At 42.6% G+C, this 24,006-nt stretch overlaps 1 protein-coding gene and 1 pseudogene across 4 annotated transcripts in view; both read right to left on the bottom strand.

Moving 5' to 3' along the window:
- LOC126185065 (dnaJ homolog subfamily C member 21-like) overlaps positions 1–24,006 on the bottom strand; it is a 248,681-nt gene that overhangs the window by 223,058 nt on the left and 1,617 nt on the right. For all 4 annotated transcript variants that reach the window (XM_049927824.1, XM_049927825.1, XM_049927827.1 and 1 more), the window contains exon 2: positions 5,909–5,997. The gene's annotated coding sequence lies outside the window, so the exon portion shown is untranslated. The remainder of the gene's footprint in view (positions 1–5,908; positions 5,998–24,006) is intronic.
- On the bottom strand, positions 40–22,288 carry LOC126184327 (dnaJ homolog subfamily C member 21-like; annotated as a pseudogene).

Genomic DNA, 24,006 nt, shown 5'->3' with positions numbered 1-24,006 from the left:
CACCATCAGTATCACTTCCACCATCGGCACTATCATTGTTACAACTACTTGTGCTAGATTTATCAGCAGAAATCTTATTGCTAGGATCCACTACACCGGCTCCACTTTTCTGATACACGTCTCCCTTTTCATCGGTTTCTGGAAACATACTTTGCTCTTTTGTAAGCTCCAGATTTTACACCTGTGCTTCTTTGAATTCCCACAATTTTCAAAAGATGTTTCTAATTTGATGAGTTTTTGGCAAACTCAACAGTATAGTCAGTCATCATCAACTACTTCAAGACGCTCGTCAGACACTGTAGCTATTTCCACCTCAATTACATTCAGTTCCTCTATTGTAGATATACTCAGATCATGAAGAGGTCCAGCAAGTTCTTGCATTTCTTTGACACGGTTCTTCACTTTGATTCTATACTCTTTCGCTTTCCTAGCATTATCTTCCAATTTTTGTTTCAGAAATTCCATGAGCGCCTTCACACGTTTATCTCTTTCGAACAAATCCTACTAACTGTTGAACATTTCTTGCCTTGCGAGTCTTGTCCCTTACCTTCTTATTTTCCTTTTCCATTGCACAAAACACACATTTGTTGCCTGACTAATATAAAATACATTCGGGCAGGCATATGGCTTCTTGGTTGAGTAACTTTGCCAGTATGCATAAAATGGATGGAAAACATCTTCATAGTTACTGTTGGAATCTCCAAATGTTGGTATGTTCATCTTACTTTCTGAAACAGATTCTGTATCTTCTGCTGCAATTTTTTCAAAAACTTTCCAATATACATTATAAAACCAGTTTTCATCATCACCGCAACCTTTAAAACATGACGACGTGAAATACTGAAAGACATCAAGGCTTTCATCCTTACAATCTCCATCTCTACCCCCCCTTCAAAATTGATTCCCTGTTCTTATCATACAGGATGACCTAAAACTTCCTAAGCTTGCTGCACTAACAGGAACTCTTCCCTTATTTCCACCACATTATCAGCATTCTTATCCAGATGCCACTTGAGGGTGTATGTACCGCATGAGTTGTTTCTCCTCCTCCTCTACACATGCACCCCTTGGCACTCCCAGAACTTTGTAATGACATTTCATTAGTGAATACCTTGAACAATTGAGCGACACCACTTTAATATAACTTAAGTTGACGGGCTGTCAATCCTCTAGGGGCCGGGTTCAATTCCCGGCTGGGTTGCGGGAATTTTCTCTGCCCAGGGACTGGGTGTTTTGCTGTCATCATCATCAATCATCTCATCAACTGCAGGTTGCTGAAGTGCTATCAAATTGAATGACCGGCACCCAGTGAACAGCCTGCCCAGTAGGGGGCCCAAGCCGTACGATTAAATAAAAATGTAAGTTAAGTAGCAACATTAAAACAAATTCATTCTCTCCCTCCCTCCACTGCACACATGCATGCACTCACTCACTCACTCACTCTCCCCTATGTTTGTTGATTTAGGGGAGGAGACCAATCATCAAAGTCACATTTCCATTATCTAGAATGGCAGAAATCAAGGGAGGAACAACACAAACAGCCCAGTCCAGTCAAGGGTAAGGGGTAACACAGAAACAAAGAAGTGAAGAGAGATGTCAGGGCAACAGGAAGAGGAAAGTACAGGAGGGGTGTGGATGGTAATGGGGAGAGGAGGGGTGCCCCAGAAACGCTATGTGCAGTGGGGTACCAGCATTGCCACCCAACCATCCCAATACCCATACCCATACCAATACCACTATCATGATACAATAGGAACAACATCAGGGGAAGAGGACACAAGAAAAGGGGAAACAAAACAGAAACAGACCAGACAAAATGAAAGGAAATGGTGGAGAGAACCTGTCCGGTGGGTCAACGTCTCCATAACCAATGCCTATGCTAACAGAGGGACTCAAATTCCAGAGGAAAATTTAAGGACTTATACCTGAGAGTACCAATAACTATCACGAATAAAACTGGGGACAGATGCAACCACGCTAGGGTCGTCCACTAGCACACAAGGCAAGGGAAGTGAAGTGGGAGGGTATATTTAGTGCAACGGGCCAAAAGACGGGGGCAGACCAGCAAAGTATGGCCAAGGCCAATATGAAGACCGAAGAGGATGGTAGAATCCCACAAGGAGAAGCAAAGGGAAGAATGCAGTACGCTGGTAGTCTCCTTGATGGCGGAAAATATAATAGACAGGAGACGGGTGGAGTGTAGCTTCCCAAGAGTCAACCCATGATTGAGCAAAGAGGGATTTGCTGTTTGATGTTAATGCCAGTTAACACCTGTCAGGGTCTGGTAACCATGAATACATCTTATCTTCGTCCAGACTCGCGAATGAGACATATGGCACCCAATGGTCGAGACTTAACTCGACGAACACACCTGTTTCCGTCTTTTCATAAGCTAGCGACCGTGAACAAGGTGGTGATTAAATGCTATTAGGTGCTCTAAGGAAGGGTACCGCTTGTGTCACTGTAGAACTTGCCGACACTCTTTAATGGCCTCAGCGGTTTCTGGCAACCACTAACGTACTGACTTCCACTGGGGGCATTGTGTTTTCCGCCGTGGAAACTATCGTTCTAGTGACCTGCTCAACTACCACATCGATGGTGCCATGTGAGGGAGATTCAGTGGTGACACCAGAGGTGGAAGCTTCGTAGTCTACCTTGTTTAAAGGTTTAAAGCCCATCGTGGTAGACATCCGGGGGAATGGCGCTGGGGGAGTGACAAAGATGGGAAGTGGTCGCTACCACAGAAGTCATCGTGGGCTCTCCAGTGGACAGAGGGGAGAAGCCCTGGGCTGCAGACGGATAAATCAATGGCCGAGTAAGTGCCATGAGCCACACTGAAACATGAGGGGGCCACAGTATTTAAGATGCAGAGGTTGAGTTGAAACAGGAAAGTTTCAACATCTCTACCTCGGCCAGTAAGCACACTGCCACCCCATAAGGGGTTATGGGCATTAAAATCTCCCAAAATTAGGAAAGGTTTAGGGAGTTGCTGAATCAGTGCAGCCAATGGGTTCAGGGGTACAGCACCATCTGGAGGAAGATATACATTGCAGACAGTGCTTATCCTGATGACCACGGATTCCAGAGGGGTTTGGAAGGGCACAGGTTCACTGCATAATGAGTTCAGGACATTGAAACCAACTCCACCTGACACTATTACAGTCGCTATGGTTCTTGTAATATCCTGTACAGCCTATTCAGACAGGGCTCCATGTTGCCGGTAACCAGGTTTCTGGGAGGGCAATGCAGAAAGCAGGTGTAAAGCTCAACAGTTGCCATAGCTCAGCCAGGTGGTGGAAAAAAACTGCAGCAATTCCACTGGAGGGTGGTGGTATCATATCATGAAGCTGGGAACACATGAACCATGCAAGGAGGCAGGTTATGCCTTAGGGTAACCAGCTGCCATTGAGTATTTGTATACATTCCTATTGTGAATGAGACATCTATGACCTCCAGGTCCTCAGGAGCAGCCAATATCTGCATCTCATCAGCAGGTACAGAACTGGTAGGGAATGGTGATGTTGGGGCCGTTGGGACCACCAGAGAGCCGTTTTTCTTAGCAAACTACTTTGCTTGCCCTCTTGCTTCTCTTTACGGGCTTGATGGGAGGATGTCTCTGAAGTAGATTTAGGCATAGAGAAAGACTGAGCTCTTGGTCCAGCAGCTTTTGGCTCCTTTAGCCACTGGCAAGTGTCCGCTGTGGCATTAGTGGAGATCTTGGGAGAGAGGGTCCCAAGGGACTCTCTTCCACTTGAGGAGGCGTAGGAGGCTGTTTCCAGCTGGCGGGAGGGCACCGATGTCTGCTGCATTTGGGGGCCTTGGTCCCGAAGTAGGTACTTATGGGAGCACTGGAAGGAGACACTCTCCCAACCACCAAAGGAGCAGATGTATTCTGGAGGCCCAGAGAGCCCACTGTTAGTAGCATATTTCGTTTAGCCTCTTGGTAGGTCAACCAGTCCAGGGTCTCTTACTCCACAATTTTCCACTCCTTTTGGAGTACTGTACAGTCTGGCAAGCAGGGGGAGTACTGCTCTCTGCAGATTATAGAAGTGGGAGGAGGTGCACAGGGAGTATCTGAATGCAGTGGACGTCCGCAGTTTTGACATGGCGTTTTAAGTGCAGTGGGAAGACATGTGGCCAAATTTCCAGCACTTAAAGCACTGCATAGGAGGAGGGACATATAGTTTAATGTCACAGCAGTAAACTATCACACTGACCTTTTCAGGCAATGTATCATCCTCGAAGACCAAGATGAAGGCACCATTGGAAACCCTGTCTTTGGGTCCCCTGTAAAAGCGCTGGATGAAATGAACACCCCACTGTTTTAGACTGGAGCAGAGCTCGTTGTCACTGCAAGAGGAGGTTGAGCCAGAAAATAATCCCCTGGACCATGCGCCATGACAAGAGGTTCAGGAGATCGAATCTAAGGGCACTATGGATAACTTGTGCACCACCTAAGACATCCTTCCCCATATCGCCTGCACTTTTGTAGAATTTGGAAAGTGGCAGGCCAAACCATAAAATGAGACCTGAACTTATGACTAAAAAGCCTGAGACTCCTTTTAGTCATCTCTTACATCAGGCAGGGATACCTCAGGCCTGTTCTAACCCCCGGACCTGCAGGGGGATTTTATCTGTGACTGATGAACTAGTTAGTAACAGTGTTTGACACATGCACATTCACCCCACAGTGTAAAATTATTGAAAATCTTGCAAGTGACTGACTGGACATCTGTCACCTGAAATATCACAGCAGGAATTAAGAACATCCCACATGCATGAATGGAAAGGGATTGAGTATTACACAAATGTTCTTCACACAATATTTAACTTCCGTTAGTCTCCGTGGAATTATTCCATAATTATACTTTCATCACAATTAAAAGACATTTAGTTATAAATGTATGTTACTGCTCCAATGAGCCTTTTGAGATTTTGTATATTTTGTTTTAAAAGTACTTTTAGCTTTGCTCACAATATTACAACTGTTCCAGAAACTTTGAAATGCAAAACAGTGAACTATCATTAGAGCCTCAGCCACAAAGAGATTCACCCATACCCAATACAGAAAGCACAAGATCTTGTAACAGCATACTCTTTACTTGCAGTTTAAACATATTACAATCATAGGAAATTGGAGGGAGAGCATAAATGCAATCAGATTACGTGGATACCTTTTTCACAGAAGCTCCACGACCCACCTACTCAACTGTAAATAATTACTGTGAACTTCTTGATTGCAGACAATGTTAAGTTTATTTGTAGCACCCCTCTTATTGCTCTTCCCTAAACTTATGTCCCTGTTCGACCAGAATCTAACTTTAAGGCTGTTTATTCTGATGAGCTATTGTAAATGAGCTGAAGGTTGAAACTGCTACACTAAAATACTTATTTTAACCAAATAGACTAGTGGAAATGTCTTCATTTAATTTATTAAGGCTGTGGCCACCCATAAGAAATCAATACACTTTTTAACTTCATTACCCAGGTTTTGCTTCTACATCTACATATGTATTCATTTTTTCTCATTCTATTTTGTTTTGAACACTGTGTCAGTACATGTGCCTTTATTGATGGCCACACTTTTCTGAATAATTAAAGTTCCATCTCTTTCCAAGTCAGCAATACCTTTTTCATAGTATAGATGATACTGATTGTCTGATAGCACTGCAATTCACCAATTGTCTCTCAACTCATTTTTAATTCGACTACCAGGAAAACCATATTATCAACTTCACTGGTTACTTTGATGGTCCATCATAACATCTATAGTTCTATTTGAGTGATTCCAAAGATTGTGTGGTAACAGTCATCAATAAATTGGGAAAGCTGCAACACTCACAGAAAAAGAAAGAGCATTTAGGAAAGATTCAACTAAAGCAAGTTGACTGTTCAGTTATATACTTACTTCTGTGTCAACTGCAAAGAACTTTTCACCTGATTGGCAGGGTGGTGTTATAATCTGACCCTCTTCAAGAGGCTTCCTTTACAAATATTCTGGAAAAGACAAAATGGTTTCAAAGAATTATACATTAATAACATATCAAAATTCCAATGAAAGAAAGAAAAAGTGCTAAGTTCTATAAAGACCTTTACACATTACAAGTTATACTAATAAATTATTAATTAATTTGTATTAGCATTACTACTACCTTGTTTTATCCAAAATTTTTCATGTTTTTTTAATTTCAGCAGTTTTTTCCAAGATCAGATGACAGAAAATATGTCAGAGCTATGTAAGTTGTAAAGGAGAGAAACTAATCACATTTATACATTAGTTCCCAGAAACTTCAACAGATACTTTCTGGGTGGCAAGTACAAAGTACACGATTGTGATTCTACAACAAGAAGACAACAGTGCACAACCTTCCTGTCATATTAGTGAACCTGTAACAGTACTTAGTTGGAGATCGACAATGGGCATCTTCCAAAAGGGCCTGAAAACCAAGTAAATTAAAATGATGCCTTGATAGGGTGGTCTACCTCTCATTGAAGAAATAGTGGCAAGAATATGATATGACCAGAAAATTAAGATGCTCAAGCACCAACGTGACACATGGGACTTTGACAAGAACCTGTCTAAGATACTGAAGGTCACTCTGGAATACACTGGGAAAATATTCTTGCAGTGCATACTACTATGAATGAGCACTGTACATTTATTACCATCTGGTTGCATAGCCTATCAGGATGCAAGTAATTATAAAACCACATTTTCAAGAAGAAACCATCTTTAATGTAAACTATATGAATAAAATTTTCAGATGTCTTATTTCCTCAAAACCATATAATCTTTTGCTGGAACAAGGATCTCTGGTCCTGAACGATTGTATTTGTGGTAACTCTAGTTTTTACTTTGAACTGTTGTCAAAACTAGTAAGCATAATTTTTTTCTACGTGCATCTGATGCTGCAAAAAATGACTACAAAGAACTGGGGTAGTGCCTTACTTCTTAGCAACAATTAAAGGAAATGATCAGGGTAGAGCACTATGTAAAATCCTGATAATCACCCCATACATGTATTAGCACACAATAAGTAACAATTTTGATCGATAGTTTGATATGGAGGAAATGTATGAAACATTGTTCATCAACCAGCGCAACAGAAGTTTAGCGAGTCAAAATCTGCAATCTTCTTGACCACATTGCTTCACATATTACACACAAGGCAATGACAATATTGGTTTGATGGCAGTGCAGACAGAATCAGCATGTGTATTAGTTGTGTTGTTGATGACAATTTAGAAGGACATAAACTGAGTTTAACAGGCCATCATGGATCTGGCTAAGGGAAATATAGCACAAGAAAATATTTAGAAGTTTGAAAAAATTGGTAACTATGAAGTTCAGTTAATACCTGAAATGTGTCACTTCCGTGAAACAGGGTAATGAAAGAAGTAATTACCTTAAAATCAGTATCTAATAATTACATCAAAAAAGGAAAGGGACTGCATACCACTATAAAGCCAAAACTTGTGGATCCGAAGACCATTATCAGCTCTGAGAGGCTCCTCATGTATGAAGTTCATTGATGAATCATCCTAAGGTATCTGTAATATATCCAAATCATCCTAAGGTATCTGTAATATATCCAAATTGACTAACAAACAGAAAAGTGTAAATGTCAAATCCATGGCAGAGTGTAGAAGAAAGATGATGGCGTCACAATTGCACAGTAAACTACTCACTGTGTATGCCTCCAGTGCCAGTGCAAAAGGTGATGGCAACGAACTTTCATTAAAAATACTAGGGGAAAGGAGGGTTTGGGTGGGCACACCCTAACTGTTGGCAAGGGGAGGTGTAAGGGAAGGGCCATATGAGAGGCTCCATGGTAATGGTGAAGGGAGAGGTGCTAAAGGATCCATGGCAAATGGAGGTGGAAGGCTCCCTGGTGAGCAGGATGAGGGGCAAATGAGTCTCAGAGGTGATGGGAATACACGGCATCAGTGAGCCAAAAACAGGGGAAGGCAGCAATGTCTGTGCAAAAAGTAAGAAAACAGCGTAGGGACAGGGCTTGAGAGATTGGTTGGTTGGTTTACAAGATGGGGAAAGGGACCCAGCTACGAAGTCATCGGTCCCTTTTTCCTAATAGAACAATGCCACATGTGAGAATAAAACGGATGAGACATAACACAACACAGAAAGAGAGGGAAGACCACAAGAACGAAGGAGAGGCAACAAACACTAAAACAAATGAAAGAGGACAAAAGAACAACAAAGAGATGCAATAAACAGAGGAGAGTAGAACAAGGAAGCAGATTACAGTGGATGGCCGACCACGAAAATAACAAGGAAAAAGCCAGCCACCCTGAAACACATCAAAACCTTCAACCTAAAAGCACTAGCATGGAGGACACGGAAGACCAAAGGACATGCGCTGAAACTCGGATCGAATGATAAAACCCACCCTCACGGATGAGATGTAAAACCAAATCAGCCGATGAGGTGTTGTCTTCTAAAATCAATGATAAGTTCGGCAACCGAAGATGAAGTCACAGGCCAGCCAAAGGAGGACATAGCAAAAGAATATGGGTCACTATCAACTGGGCACTGCACCAACACTTAGGTGGGTCTTGACAGCACAGGAGGTAGCCATGGGCCGCCCATGCACAGTCAATGTGGAGCCTGCAGAAAACCAGAGTCCCTGCGAGACACCCTCGCCGAGGACTTCCACACATTCGTGGTCCCCTTAATGGCTCGCAGTTTGTTGTGCGTACTGAGATTTTACCATTCTGTCTCCCAAAGCTTAAAAATCTTGCGGCATAGTAACGAACCTAGGTCACTTGTTGGGATGCCCATCTCCAGAAATGGTTTCCGTGTTGCCTGTTTGGCCAGCCTGTCAGCAAGTTCATTTCCTGGGATTCCGATGTGACCAGGGGTCCAGATGAACACTACTGAACGACTGAACCGTTCCAGGGCTTAAATGGACTCCTGGGTGGACACTACCGAAGGATGACGAGGGTAGCACTGGTTGGTAGTTTTCAGGCTGCTTAAGGAGTCAGTACGTAAAAGAAAAGACTCCCCAGAGCATTAACAGAGATACTGAAGTGCACAAGAAATGGCCACCCTCCTCTGCAATGAATACACTAGAGCCATCAGGTACGGAATGCTGTTCAATAGGGCTGCCATGCACATATGCGAAGCCAACATGATCATCAGCCGTTGAGCTTTCTGTAAACCACTTTAGAGGCCGGGAACACGTCAAGGAAGTGACAGCGAAGAGCCACAGGGTTAATGGAGTCCTTAGGGCCACGTGAAAGGTCCAGACGAAGCTGCAGCCGAGACGTACACCATGGAAGCATAGTTGAACGAACCACAAGTAGAAGTACTAAAGGGAAGGACTCCAGTTCTGAGAGAAGGGACCACACGTGAACTGCAGTCATTAGCCCCGACCTGGGCCACTGATACGGGAGATGGACTGCCGGAGGGGGGGGGGGGGGGGGGGGGGGGGGGAAGGATACAGTAATTCGGATGCTCAGGGGAACTACAAATGTGTACTGTGTAACTGGCGAGCAGTAGCACACGTCTGTCTGCAATGGAGGGACACCAGCCTCCACCAGTACACTGGTCACCAGACTCTTCCTAAAAGCTCCTGTCACTAGTTGAACCCTGTAGTGGTGCACAGGGTCGAGTAAAGGCAACGATGAAGGTGCTGCCGAACCATAAACCACACTCCCACAGTCAGTTCGGGATTGGACAAGGGCTCTGTAGAGCTCCAGCAGTGTACAGCAATCTGCACCCTAATTGGTGTTGCTCAGGCAATGGAGGGCATTGAGGTGCTGCCAGCACTTCTGCTTAAGCTTACGAAGATGGAGCCAAGCCAATAGAGCATCGAAAACCAGTCCCAGAAATCTGTGTGTGTCCACTACAGTGAGTGGACTGTCATTAAGGTAAAGTGCTGGTTCCAGGTTAACAGTATGATGCCAGAAGTGCATGATACACGACTTTGCGGCTGAAAACTGGAAGCCATCGGCTAGAGGCCATGACTGCGCCTTGTGTATGGCTCCCTGTAGGTGCCACTCAGCAACACCAGTAAAGGAGCAGCAGTATGAAATGCAGAAGTCATCTGCAAACAGAGAAGGTGAGATGTAGGGCCCGACAGCTGCTGCTAGACCGTTAATGGCCACTAAAAATTGAGAGACACTTAATACAGAGCCCTGCGGGACTCCATTCTCCTGGATATGGATGGAACTATGGGAGGCACCAACTCACACGGAAAGCACAGAGTGAAATAAAGTTTTGGATAAATTGGGAGCATGGCCCGCAGACCCTACTCATGCAATGTGGCAAGGAAATTTGTCGCCAGGCCATGTCTTATGTCAAGAAAGGCAGCAACCAGGTGTTGCCGTCTTGAAAAGCTGTTCGAGTGGTAGACTCAATGGACCCAAGATTATCAGTGGTAGAGTGACCCTGGCGGAAGCTGCCCTGACAGAGCCAGCACGCCATGTGACTCCAAGATCTGACCCAAACCAATTGCTGACGTACCATACGTTCCAGAAGCTTACAAAGAACGTTGGTGAGGCTGATGGGCCGATAGCTATCCACATCAAGGTTTTTTTTTACCAGGTTTGAGCACCAGAATGATAGTGCTTTCCCACCATTGCAATGGAAAGATGCCATCGCACCAGATCCAGTTGAAGATGCCAAGGAGATTTCGCTTGTAGACAGATGAGAGATATTTAATCATCTGGCTGTGGATCCGATCAGGCCCAGGAGCTGTGTCAGGGTAATGTTCAAGGGCACTGAGGAGCTCCCACTCTGTAAATGGGGTGTTACAGAATTCACTGCAGCACGTAGTGAATAAGAGGACATTCCCCTCTAGCTACTATTTGAGTGTGCGAAAGACTGGGGGGTAATTCTCCAATGCAGAGGCTCAAGCAAAGTCCTCGGCAATCATGTTTGTGTCGGTAGATAACACGCCATTTATGGTAACACCAGGGACACCTGTTGGGGCCTGGTACCCGAAAAGACTTTTGATCTTTGCCGAGACTTGGGAAGGTGACATATGGCACCCAATGTTCGAGAAGTATCTTTCATAACACTCCTGTTTCATCGTTTGGTAAGGTAGTGAACACGGGCACAGAACCATTTAAAGGCTAAGAGGTGCTCCAGGGAAGGGTGCCACTCACACCACTGTAGAGCTCGCCGCCACTCCTTAATTGCTTCAGCGACTTCCAGCTACCACCAAGAGATTGCCTTACACCTCGGGCACCCTAATGAGCGAGGGATCACATTTTTTGACACAGAAACAGTTTTAGTCACCTGCTCATCCATCACATCGATGTTACTGTGTGCGGGAGATTAAACAATGACAGCAGAGGTGGAAGTTTCCCAGTCCACCCTGTTTAAAGCCCATCTGGGCAGGCATCTGTGGGCCTGACGCTGGGCCAGTGACAAGATGATGATGAAGTGGTGACTACCACACAGGTCGTCATGAGCTTTCCAGTGGATAGATGGGGAAAGTCCTGGGCTGCAAATTGATAAATCAATGGCCGAGTAACTACCATGAGCCACACTGAAACGTGTTTAGGATGCAGAGGTCAAACTGTGATAGTAAAGTTTTGACATTTCTGCCTTGGCCAGTAAGCATGGTACCACCCCACAAGGGGTTATGGGCATTAAAATCTCACAGAAGTAGGAAAGATCTAGGGAGTCTATCAATCAGTGCAGCTAATACATTCAGGGGTACTGCACCATCTGGAGGAAGATATACACTGCAGTCAGTTATTTCCTGCAACGTCATCATTCCGACAGGCACAGCTTCAAAGGGGTTTGAAGGGGCACGTTCACAACAAACCAAGTTTAGGACATGAACGCAAACTCCACCTGACACTCAATTATAGTCGCTACGGTTCCTGTAATATCCCTTATAGCCATGGAGGGCAAGGGTCCACATTGCCCAGAACCAGGTTTCCTGGAGGGCAATGCAGAGAGCAGGTGTAAAGCTTAACAGTTGCTGTAGCTCAGCCATGCGGTGGAAAAAACCGCCGCCATTCCACTGGAAGATGACGTCATGAGACTGGGAAGGCATGAAACATTCAATGTGGCAGTTTATGCTTCAGTCACCTGCTGCCACCAACTTATTGTCTGAGCAGTCTATACCCATTGCATAGAGGGTCTGGCGAGATCTGGGTTCTCAGCAAATGCCAAAATCTTCACCCCAACCTCAGACGCAGAGCTTGTAGGTAGTGGTGGTGTAGGTGCCACCACAATTTCCTTGGTATTAGGGGTCTTCTTTTTGGATTTCTCTCGCTCCTCCTTGGCTTTACCTGGCTGGGAGGACTTTACTGGCTCAGTCTCCAGGACTGAGGATGAGCATGAAGCTCTAAGACCAGCTGCTTTTGGGATCTTCAGCCATTGGTGGGTGTCATCTTTCCCACTAGCAGGAACCTGGGAAGGGAGTGACCCAAGGGACCCCTTCCTAGTGAGAAAAGCCGAAGAAGACTTACTATTTTCCAGCCTAGAAGTGGGGACGGACGTCCCCAATGTATTGGGGGGTGTTGCTCCCAAAGTAGGTGGTGCAGAAGCAACAGGGAGGGCAATGCCCCACCATCAAGGGGGCAGGTGTAGTCTTCATGCTCTGAGAGGTGACTTGGGTTGGCAGAGCTGATGGTGCCAGAACCATTTTAGCAGTGGCATGAGACTGCCATACGCACAGGATACAGGCATTCAAATTTTCTCTTAGCCTCAGTGTAAGTCGGTCAGTCCAGGGTCTTTTACTCCATGATTTTCCTTTCTTTCTGAAGAATCCTGCAGTCTGGCAGGCAAATGGTGCTCTTCGAAGTTGACGCAGGTGGGGCACATGGAGTATTGGGATGTGATGGGCATCTGCAATCTTGGCATGTGATGCTGTAAGTACAGTGGGAAGACATATGGCCGAACTTAGAGCACTTCAAGCACTGCATGAGGGGAGGTATGTAGGGCTTTACATCACAGCAGTAGACCATCACCTAGACCTTCTCGGGCAATGATCACCCTCGATGGCCAAGATGAAGGCATTGGTGGCAACCTGATTATCCCTCGGACCCCAGTGGACACACCAGCTGAAATGTACAACTTGCTGCTCTAAATTGACGTGCAGCTCATCATCAGACTGCAAAAGAAGGTCCCTGTGAAATATGATACCCTGGACCATATTTGAGCTCTTATGGGGCATGATGGAAACAAACATCCCCCAGCTTGTCACAGGCGAGTAGTGCCCGTGACTGGGCAGAGGATGCTGTTTTGAGCAAGGCCGACCCTGACCGCATTTTGGACAAGCCCTCCACCTCCCCAAGATGGTCCTCTAAATGCTCCACAAAAAATTGAAGTTTCATTGACAAGAAAGATTCCCCACCAACTCTCGTACATACGAAGTACCAGGGTGAGTAAGCTTCGCTGCACCCTTAGCCTGGCATTCCTCCCATGGTGTGGCCCGGAAGGGGGACGGGGGGGGGGGGGGGGGAGACAATTTGGGGTCATATTTCTTAGCATTGAGGTTAGATCTTGATCGCTTAGACACTGCTGGTGTTTGACCACCAGCAAGAGATGACGTACTACGCTTCACGACATGTCATCCGTCCTGATGCCAGCCACTCCAACCGGATGCCCTCCCTATGGGCACCACCCAGCCACAGCAAAGACAACCTGGCAGGATGACCATTGCCAGGACTCCCGATACCCCAGGGTGACGGGCATCTACTCCTTGGCATATGTGGGGAGTTAGTAGCACAAGCATCAGTAGAGCGATCCCTGTGTGGTCAGGGGGCTACAACCAACAGCGTACATGGCGGCCCCACCACAACCAACTAGCTACCGTGCTGGATATCAGGCACAAACGAGCTAAGAAGCCCATTATCAACAACAGCACAGAAAGCTGTACTGCACAGAGGATGGAGGAAAACACACCCAGGATGGTGACGTCTCCGAACAGCTGGAAAATGAGCAGAAATGCATAGCCACAGGTGAGGTCTCAGTGCATGATGTACACTGTGCACCATGTAAAGCCCCCTTCCCCAATTGGCTCACTCTTCGGGAAAATTGAGAGGTGGAGGTCAATCCCTACAGGGGATCATCACATAAAGGCCGAAATGTGAGGACTCCTTTTAGTTTTAGTTGCCTCTTTTGTCGGGCAGGAATACCTCGGGCCTATTCTAACCCCCGGACACATGCGGCGGGGGGGTGCATCACGTTTGCCTAGTGTTGTGGAATGAACACTCATGAAAGTTGATAAGAGCTATTTTCATCTTTGATAAAGCATGAGACACCAAAATTACGTCATGTTTCCACAAAATGTTGTCAACTATGGAGGTATAAAATAAACAGAGGTCCTGACATCACAACTGCGAAGCCAAGAATTTCAGAGGGTAGCCATCTTGCTCTGACCAGAATATTGCTGCTCTGAGCTCGTGTGCATAGGACTGTCTAGTTTTTGGAAGGTTTTTGAGATATAATGGTGATGTGCACAGGTTTGGGTGTATTAATTATTCTGATAGAGAGGCAAAATCAAAAGGAAGAATGCTTCATGTGTAAGTTGATTCGCAGTGTGTTTTTTGCCACTCATTGAGGACAAATACGTGCCAAACTTTACATGTACAGCAGACGATTTTTCTCTTGTATGATTTCAGATTTCTGAACAATGAAGCTCGGAATACACTGATAGAACACCATGAGGAGACAGAACTGGTAACCATCCAAACTGAGTACAATACACCCGCAGCATTTCCGAGAAGAGGATGTCGGCAGACTTGCTTTCACCAGTTCATCTTGGGGAAAATTCTGTGCCATCAACTTTTCCTGCTAGCCCAAAACATCTGAAAAGTATGTTACCACTGCATCCAAGCTCATGTTTGTGTAAAAATATATATCACAGGTAATCAGGAAGTTTTCTATGATTTACTTTCTCAGTATTTATTTTCTTATATAAGTTACAATGTTTATTTTAAAATCTAACAGTAATTTAAGATGCCTAAAATAAAAGTAGTACACTATGTAGTTTTACAGTTCTAACTATTTGCACAAAAGTGGTATTTGCAGGACAATATTTAACAGTAATGTTAAATTACTGAAATGTGCTTGTAGGTAGCACAAGCGAGATGTATTTTCGAAACTTCCTGGCAGATTAAAACTACGTGCCGGACCTAGACTAACTCCAGACCTTTGCCTTCAGCGGGCATTCGCTCTAGTAACTGAGCTACCGAAGCATGGCGCAACCTGTCCTCACAGCTTTACGTGCACCAGTACATAAATTTCATTCAAGATGTATTTTTTGTGGCTATGGAAAGGGTGAGGGGGGGGGGGGAGACAGTTAACTTAGTTTTCAGCTTATATTCTTCAGCCACAACACAAATAATAATAATATTTACCCCGAGACGATTTCATACTGTATGTGGATTGTAAGACAAGAGCTGCTGGAACATTGAATTGTTCCTACCCCATATATTATGTTTTCAATAGAAAATTTGGCTCTACAAGCTGCCTGTAGAAAAACTTTCATTTAAAACTTTTTTGACAAGTAGCTGCCTTTGGCAAAAAAGATTTTTTTCGGAAGTCAGTCAGATTCTCTGTTAAGATAATAAGCATGGAAATTGATTTTACAACTGCCTAAAATACAACTGTGTATCTGAGTTGAATCGTGGCAAATGCACATTTCTTGTTTTATGCACTATTTATTAATGATCTCTAAAAAACATCACTGATGAAACAGCTTTGACACTATCTTCTAGCTAAAGTTATGCACTATGATGAAATAATTACTGTATCATTTACCACTATTGCACAATTAGATATAACATGACACACAATTCTCTAACATTAACAACTACTGGACCTGTTAACATTGTGGTAAGTGCCAGCACTCAAGGTGATACACCATGCTAGTTAAACAAGATAATAGTCACGGAGGACGTAAGAGTAAGCCTTTCCACGAAGTGTGTATTAATCACAGCTCCGCGCAAGGGTGAGCCCAAACTGTTCAATGAACTTGTTTTATTCAAGTAATGAGTATTTTATAAACAAATTTAATTACTGGAAAGTAAGTTTCTGGAAAGGACTAAGAACTGAAGTACTTACTAGACTAACATGTTACACAACATGTTTTGATTTGTTTTTCCTACTGTTTTTGTTCTTTAGAAAAAGAAGATATCACCAGTATGAAGGGAGAGGCGTACCTATCCATCTTCAGTTTTGGCTTCCACCAGCAGAGTTCAGGATTAAGTTTCTGCTCTTGCTCCTCACAACACTGCAAGAGCATCAAACCCAAATGAGACATCCTCAGAAACTACTGAACTCTAGAGGAACACGAATCAGCTCTTTACTAAAAATGAATACCAACAAAAAATTGAAGCCCTGCAACAGTGTAAGCAACTACTGAAGCAGAAGGTAACTTCTTTGAATGTCACCCTTAAGGAACTGAAGGGGAAGTTTTTTGTGGATGACAGCAGACGAAGTATTCTTGAAAGTATACAGAGGATGCAGAGTGACTTTCTGCAGCAGCAAACTGCCAAGGCTAATGGGCAGGCTGTACCCAGGTCATACAGTCCAGAATTGTGCTACTTTGCTCTGATACTGCATTTTTATTCTCTTAGGGCACACACTAACATTACACACTGCTTTAATACACATCTGTGTACCGGTGTGCAGGTGGAGCACACCTAAGGCATTTAACAAAGCAAAATGCTTGCTGTCCTGGAACAAAGCATCTAAATCTCTAGCTTATTAGTGTATGAAACTGTCATAAGCCAACACATACAATTTTATAGTGTGTGCTATTATAGTTACATCAACAAGAGGTCTTCCACATATATGGATAACCTGCCAGATGGCAAAGAGGCATTCGTACTCATGCTTGTTGCCATAAATGCTTCTTGGAAGCTCTTAGTAGGATACTATTTCACTGGCAGTATAAATAGCAATTGAAAAGCCAAATTAGTTAAGCAATGCCTCAGTCTTGCTAATTCATGTTGTATTTTAACTGTCTCATTCATGACGGTCTGGTCACAAATTTATCAATGGCTAGATGCCTAGGAGATGACCTTTCTTATGAAACTGGCAACTACTTTTTTGGTTGAAGGGAATGGTCATGAAGTGTCATTTCTCCTACACCCACCAGATATGTTGAAACTGATGTGAAACTCTTTAGGAACAAAAAAATTTTAGGATGAGCAAAGCGGTCTCATTTGTTGGCATTTCTTGGAACCGTTAGATAAATTACAGGTTAAAAGAAGACACCACGTGGGCAACAAAATTACTGCCCATCACCATTACTTGGTAAGTAAGATGAAGGTGAAATTGACAACACAGTTACTTAGCAACTCTGTGGCAGATGCAGTACAGTATTATATGAAAATTCTAGGTTTCTAAGAGGCATGTGCAACACTAAGATTTATGCGTATTTTCTACTGTTATGTTGTCCTAAATTCGAGAAAACTTTCACAAAAAGACTATAATCAGGCATTAAATAAGGCGAACTACTTAGCTGTTGAGGGATTTTTGCTAAATGTACAGAGGTACATAGACAGTAACAGTTGCACCAAAAACAAAGGAATGAGAGTTGTCTAAGTGAAGGACTGGATTTGTTGGATTTCTTTTCTGTATCTCCAATGGAATCAGCACAGGTGTATCAAGGGTCTATCCTTGGGCCCTCCATTGTAGCTATCAATGATTTACCTAATCTACATACATACTTCGCAATCCACCAGACGGTGCATGGCGGAGTGTACCTCGTACGACAACTAGCATCTTCTCTCCCTGTTCCACTCCCAAACAGAACAAGGGAAAAATGACTGCCTATATGGCTCTGTACGAGCCCTAATCTCTCTTATCTTTGTGGTCTTTCCGTGAAATGTAAGTTGGCGGCAGTAAAATTGTACTGCAGTCACAGCCTCAAATGCTGGTTCTCTAAATTTCCTCAGTAGCAGTTCACAAAAAGAACTGCCTCCTGTCCTTTAGAGACTCCCACCCGAGTTCCTGAAGCATTTCCGTAACACTCGCATGATGATCAAACCTACCAGTAACAAATCTAGCAGCCCGCCTCTGAATTGCTTCTATGTCCTCCCTCAATCTGACCTGATAGGGATCCCAAACACTCTAGCAGTACTCAAGAATAGGTCGTATTAGTGTTTTATAAGCGGTCTCCTTTACAGATGACCCACATCCCAAAATTATATCAATGAACCGAAGACCACTATCTGCCTTCCCCACAACTGCCAATAAATGCTTGTCCCACTTCATATCGCTCTGCAATGTTACGCCCAAATATTTGATCAACGTGACTGTGTCAAGCGCTACACTACTAATGGAGTATTCAAACATTACAGAATTTTTTTCCTATTCATCTGCATTAATTTACATATATCTAAATTTAGAGTTAGCTGCCATTCTTTACACCAATCACAAATCCTGTCTAAGTCATCTTGTATCCTCCTACAGTCACTCGACGACGACACCTTCCCGTACACCACAGCATCATCAGCAAACAGCCGCACATTGCTATCCACCCTATCCAAAAGATCATTTATGTAGATAGAAAACAACAGCGGACCTACCACACTTCCCTGGGGCACTCCAGATGATACCCTCACCTCCGATGAACACTCACCATCGAGAACAATGTACTGGTTTCTATTACTTAAGAAGTCTTCGAGCCACTCTCATATCTGGGAACCAAACCCATATGCTCTTACCTTAGTTAGGAGTCTGCAGTGGGGCACTGGGTCTAACGCTTTCCGGAAGTCAAGGAATATGGCATCCATCTGATACCCTTCATCCATGGTTCGCAGGATATCATGTGAAAAAAGGGCGAGTTGCGTTTCGCAGGAGCAATGCTTTCTCAAGCCGTGCTGATGCATGGACAGCAACTTCTCTGTCTCAAGGAAATTCATTACATTCGAACTGAGAATATGTTCGAGAATCCTGCAACAAACCAATGTTAAGGATATTGGTCTAATTTTGAGGATCCATCCTTCTACCCTTCTTATATACAGGCGTCACCTGCGCTTTTTTCCAGTCGCTTGGGACTTTACATTGGGCAAGAGATTCGCGATAAATTCAAGCTAAGTAAGGAGCCAATGCAGTAGAGTACTCTCTGTAAAACCGAATTGGAATCCCATCAGGACCTGGAGATTATTTTCAACCCATTTAGCTGCTTCACAACCCCAGGGATGTTTATCACTATGTCCTCCATACGGGAATCTGTACGAGACTCAAACGGTGGTATATTTGTACGACTCTCCTGCGTGAAAGATTTCTCAAATGCTAAATTTAAAATTTCAGCTTTTGTTTTGCTATCTTCCATTGCCAGGCCAGACTGATCAGTGAGTGACTGGATGGAAGCCTTCGACCCGCTTACCGATTCTACGGAAGACCAGAATTTCCTTAGGTTTCCAGCAAGATCTTTTGCTAAGGTATGACAGTAGTAGTGGCTGTATGCTTCGCCCATCACTTTACAGCAGCACGAATCTCTTAACTTTTGCCTGTCCTCATTCTCCCGCTCTTTCTTGTACCGCGAGTGCAACTGCCTTTGCTTCCTGAGCATTCTCCAAATTGCGCTGTTAAACCACAGTGGGTCTTTTCCGTCCGTAACCCACTTTTTCGGCACATACTTGTCCAATGTGTGATTTACAATGTGCTTAAAATTTGCCCATAATTCTTCCACGTCCATCGTACCGGACGTAAATGAAGTCTATTCATTTACTAAGTGGGATGCTAACAACTGCTTATGTGCTCTTTCTAGTAATAATACTCTCGTAACCTTCTTGACGAACTTTTTGACTTTCGTAACCATAGTTTTAATGACATCATCATGATCACTAATCCCTGTCTCAACACTGCAATGTCGATGAGGTCTGGACTGTTCGTGGCTACCAGATTTAAAATATTTCCATTATGTGTTGGCTGTCGATTTAGCTGCTCAAGACAGTTTTTGGATAATGTGTTCAAAAGTAATTCACATGACAGCTTGTCTGTACCACCTGTAATGAATCCATAGACATCCCAGTCTATACTAGGTAGGTTGAAGTCGCCTCCGACTAATATAGCATGATCTGGGTACTTCTGCGATACAGAATGTAGACTCCCTTTGAAATAGTCTAGAACTGTCACGGTGGAACCTGATGGCCTGTAATAACACCCCACAATTTACTTTATTTCCCTTAGCCCTGTTAAACGTGTCCAGGTAACTTCACAATCACACTCTTCTTCGACAATTTTATTGTGTTCTACACACATATAGGAAACTAGTGTGAAAAACTACCAATCCTTCATTAAAATTCCTCCCTGTGTGCAAGTTCTCTTGGACCATTCAGAGATTCTTTTTAGTGCATTCAGTAGTCATGGTGGCTGGAGCAATAATCTGACTACATGCCAGTTTGCTGCAGCTTACAAGGAGCTACTAGTTCATACTGATATCTGTGAATCAGAAAAAAATTGTGTACTTTTATAGGAAATTCCAATCCTTATTCACAGTAATTCTCACGAAGATCAGACCGATCTTACTTCTGAGTGGTGGCAATTAGTAAGGAAGGAAAATCATGCAGTGACACTATGATTACTCTGCTGCTGGAATTTTTCTGTCCGAATTATTTCTTTTATATCATCATACATTTCTTCAATCTCTTGTCATCTGCAGAGACAGTTGGCATATAAATTTTTATTACTGTGATAGGCATGGGCTTAGTGTGTCTTGGCTACAATAATGCGTTCACTATGCTGTTCAAAGTAGCTTATCCGTCTTCACCACAACATTACCCCTATTTGATTTTTGTATTTATAACCCTACATTCACCGGACTGGGAGCTCTGTTCCGTCTGCCACCAAACTTCATTAATTCCCACTATATGTAACTTTAACTTAGCCATTTCCCTTTGCAAGTGTTCTAAACTAACCGCACGATTAAGGGATCTCACATTCCACACTCCCATCCGTGGAATGCAAGTTTTTTCCTTCTGATAACAACGCCCTCCTAAGTGGTCCCCACCCGGAGATCCAAATGAGGGACTATTTTACCTCTGGAATAGATTACCCAAAATGACACTATCATTTAACAGTTCAGTGAAGCTGCATGCATTCGGGAAAAATGAAGGCTGTACATTCCCCTTGCTTTCAGCCATTCACAGTACCAGCAGAGCAATTCTGTTTTGGTTGTGTTACAAGGCCAGTTCAAATCAACCATCCATACTTGCCCCTGCATCTACTGAAGAGGCTGCTGCCCCTCCTCAGGAACTGCAAGTTTGTCTGGCCTCTCAACAGACACCTATCTATTGCAATTGCACCCACAGTACAGCTATCTGTATTGCTGAGGCATCCAAGCCTCCCCACCAACGGCAAGATCTATGGTTCATAGGGGGTGGGGGGTACATATACAATTTAGCCTCAACTTTATTTTTTGCTGAAATGTTTATATACCTAGCAGCAATCTTAGGTGCAAATATGTCACTTTATTCACTGGTAAAGAACAAAATGAAAATGTCACTACTCGTAAATCATTTTTATCTTTTGTCTTACTGTTAAATGTCTTTCCAGTGTAAAGAATTAAAAATACAACTTGGGTGTACAAATGCAGTGATATTTTATTACAGTATGCTGATACTGTGAATTAAATAATATTATCGACAAAATAAAAGATTCAAAGAAATAATGACTGACAATAATAATTTCTTCACATATATACCCATATTTATCAACACAAAGAATCTTTTCATTAACTAATTCAGATATAAAGAAGGAAATTTTATTTTATTTAGGCCTTTTAGGCCTATATAACATTACAACTATTTCATATATGTAAGCCTACACTTTCAGGCTCTGTAATTGTATTTTGTTTAACATAATGTTTATCACTTCTACTTGGTTCTTGCCATACATATATTACACATACAGATTGCTTTGCCAATGTTTCCTTACAGCACACAATGGATTTTCATTTAGTATTTGGCCGGTAGTCTACTTACATTTCTTAGTGTTTTCTATGTTTGTGACAAAATTTGGAAGGTAATTGTATGGATGCATCCTCACATATTAAAAAATTCTCATGGCAGCTTGTGCTGTTTACCTCATAGTTATGTGAAAGTACCTCATTTCTTTTAGTTAAATTTTTTCCTGGTGAAACAAACTTTATGCACAGTAACCTACCTAAATTTCTTACTTTCAATATGTTTAGCAGTTTAAAACTGGGACTTCATCTTGTTAGGCTATTCTCCCTGGTCATGGTAAGGATTACTGCTTTTTCTGTGTAACACATACCTTATTCATATTTCTTGGGCTTCCACCATAGCTCCATTCCAAATGGCATGATGGAATGAAGCTGTCCATAATGAAACAAAGGTTGATGGCTAAGACCCATCAGTCACATGTTAATTTAACAGACTTTTGGTATCTGCTGCTTCAGTTCTTTTAAATGCAACAAATAACACAAATCATTTGTTCACCTCTTCAGATAACTGTGATAGAACTGCCATCAGTTTATTACAGCTTTGAGGATAACTTAAGTACATAATTTTCAAATCTAAACTATCACAAGTCTCATGAACTAGTTCATCACCTTTTATGACATTGAGCATGACTTCAGCACTACTGGACTGGCTCTGTTCTTCAGGGGATAACTATATTACATTACAGAATGTAGGAACAATAAACCTTTTTGTGACAAAACTGATTTTATAATATTAAAGACTTGACTAATAGCTTGCTTATACACAAATACTGGAAATGTGCGAAGATGTAGTGGCTCAAGTTAAAATGTCATTCAAGACTGTCTTGCTACAGCCTGAAACAAAATAAATTTAAAACTTAAGCAAGCATACAGTGGATTTTTTTGCTAGATAAATTTCCAAACACAATGACCGAATGTCTATGCTTTTTCATTCCTCCTGTTCACCATAAGTTTTACAGATGTTTGCTAAATATGGAAAGAGGTGGATACTAGCGAAGAAAAAGTTTTAACACAGATCCGAGTTGACAAAATGGCTTTGTAATTTAGAATCTGAATGGGCCAAATCACCACAGAAGGCATTACAAGTTGTTCATGTGAGAATGGATCATAACAAGGGTTTTGTTCCAATGAATAATGCATATTCTAGGGACAACGGATGTATACTCTAACACTTCATTTAAAAATCACTAACAAAAGCATTACAGTACTCAGACTTCTCAATTTCTGCATTTTTTTTGTATATTCTGCTGCTGATAATTCCTAATTAAAAGTATCAATAAGGCTGCAAAGCCTGCCTGATTAAACATTTCCTAAAAAGTTAATAAAAAAATCTACTGGAATCAGATTACAGGCCTTGGATTACAATGGGCATCAAAATTTCTTTTACAATAAATAGGGAGCTTTATGCAGCAACCAACTGATCATATGATCCAAATAAGATTCGGCATTACAAACTGTACAATAAGATTCTTAACATGGCCATAAAGGCACCAGAGGACATGTTCCTGAAGGCAGAAATTAATAACTCAAGCAATAAAATTGGGAATTTTGTAAAAGATGGAAACAAGGAAAAGTGCAGTTTGCCATGAAAATATCCAAATAAAAAATGAGAATCATATTGATAGTGACCCAAAAATAGTTACTGATGTATTCAGTAAACATTCTTAACTCTAATAGAACAAATAGGATCACAAGGCTCCATAAATCAAGCTACAAATTTTCTACTAGCCGGTGTACTTAGCACAATAGAACAGATTCAAGTAACAACTTTCATTCTTCCGAAAATTGAATGAGTCATTCACTGAAAAGTAATAACTACTGGAGCTGGCAATATGTCAAGAAAATTATTACAGTACTGTTGGAGCCATGTTAGTAAAATTCTTTGCCATATTTATGATGCATCATTTATGCATGGAACAGTTCCTGGTAAGCTTATGTGTGGAGTTTTAAAACCTCGATGACAAGGCACATACAGGTCCTGCAAATTATTCGACAATCTCCCTCCTGAAAATTCTTTCCAAGGTTTTAGAGAAACTTATGCATGGTAGGATTGTTAAGCACTACAGCAAGCATAATATCGAAAGTGTTTGGCTTTCAA

The sequence above is a fragment of the Schistocerca cancellata genome, chromosome 4 (genome assembly GCF_023864275.1).
Source record: "Schistocerca cancellata isolate TAMUIC-IGC-003103 chromosome 4, iqSchCanc2.1, whole genome shotgun sequence".
In the NCBI taxonomy this organism is placed as follows: Eukaryota; Metazoa; Arthropoda; class Insecta; order Orthoptera; family Acrididae; genus Schistocerca; species Schistocerca cancellata.
Note: the sequence above shows the minus strand (reverse complement) of the source record. Positions and strands in the feature narration are given on the sequence as shown.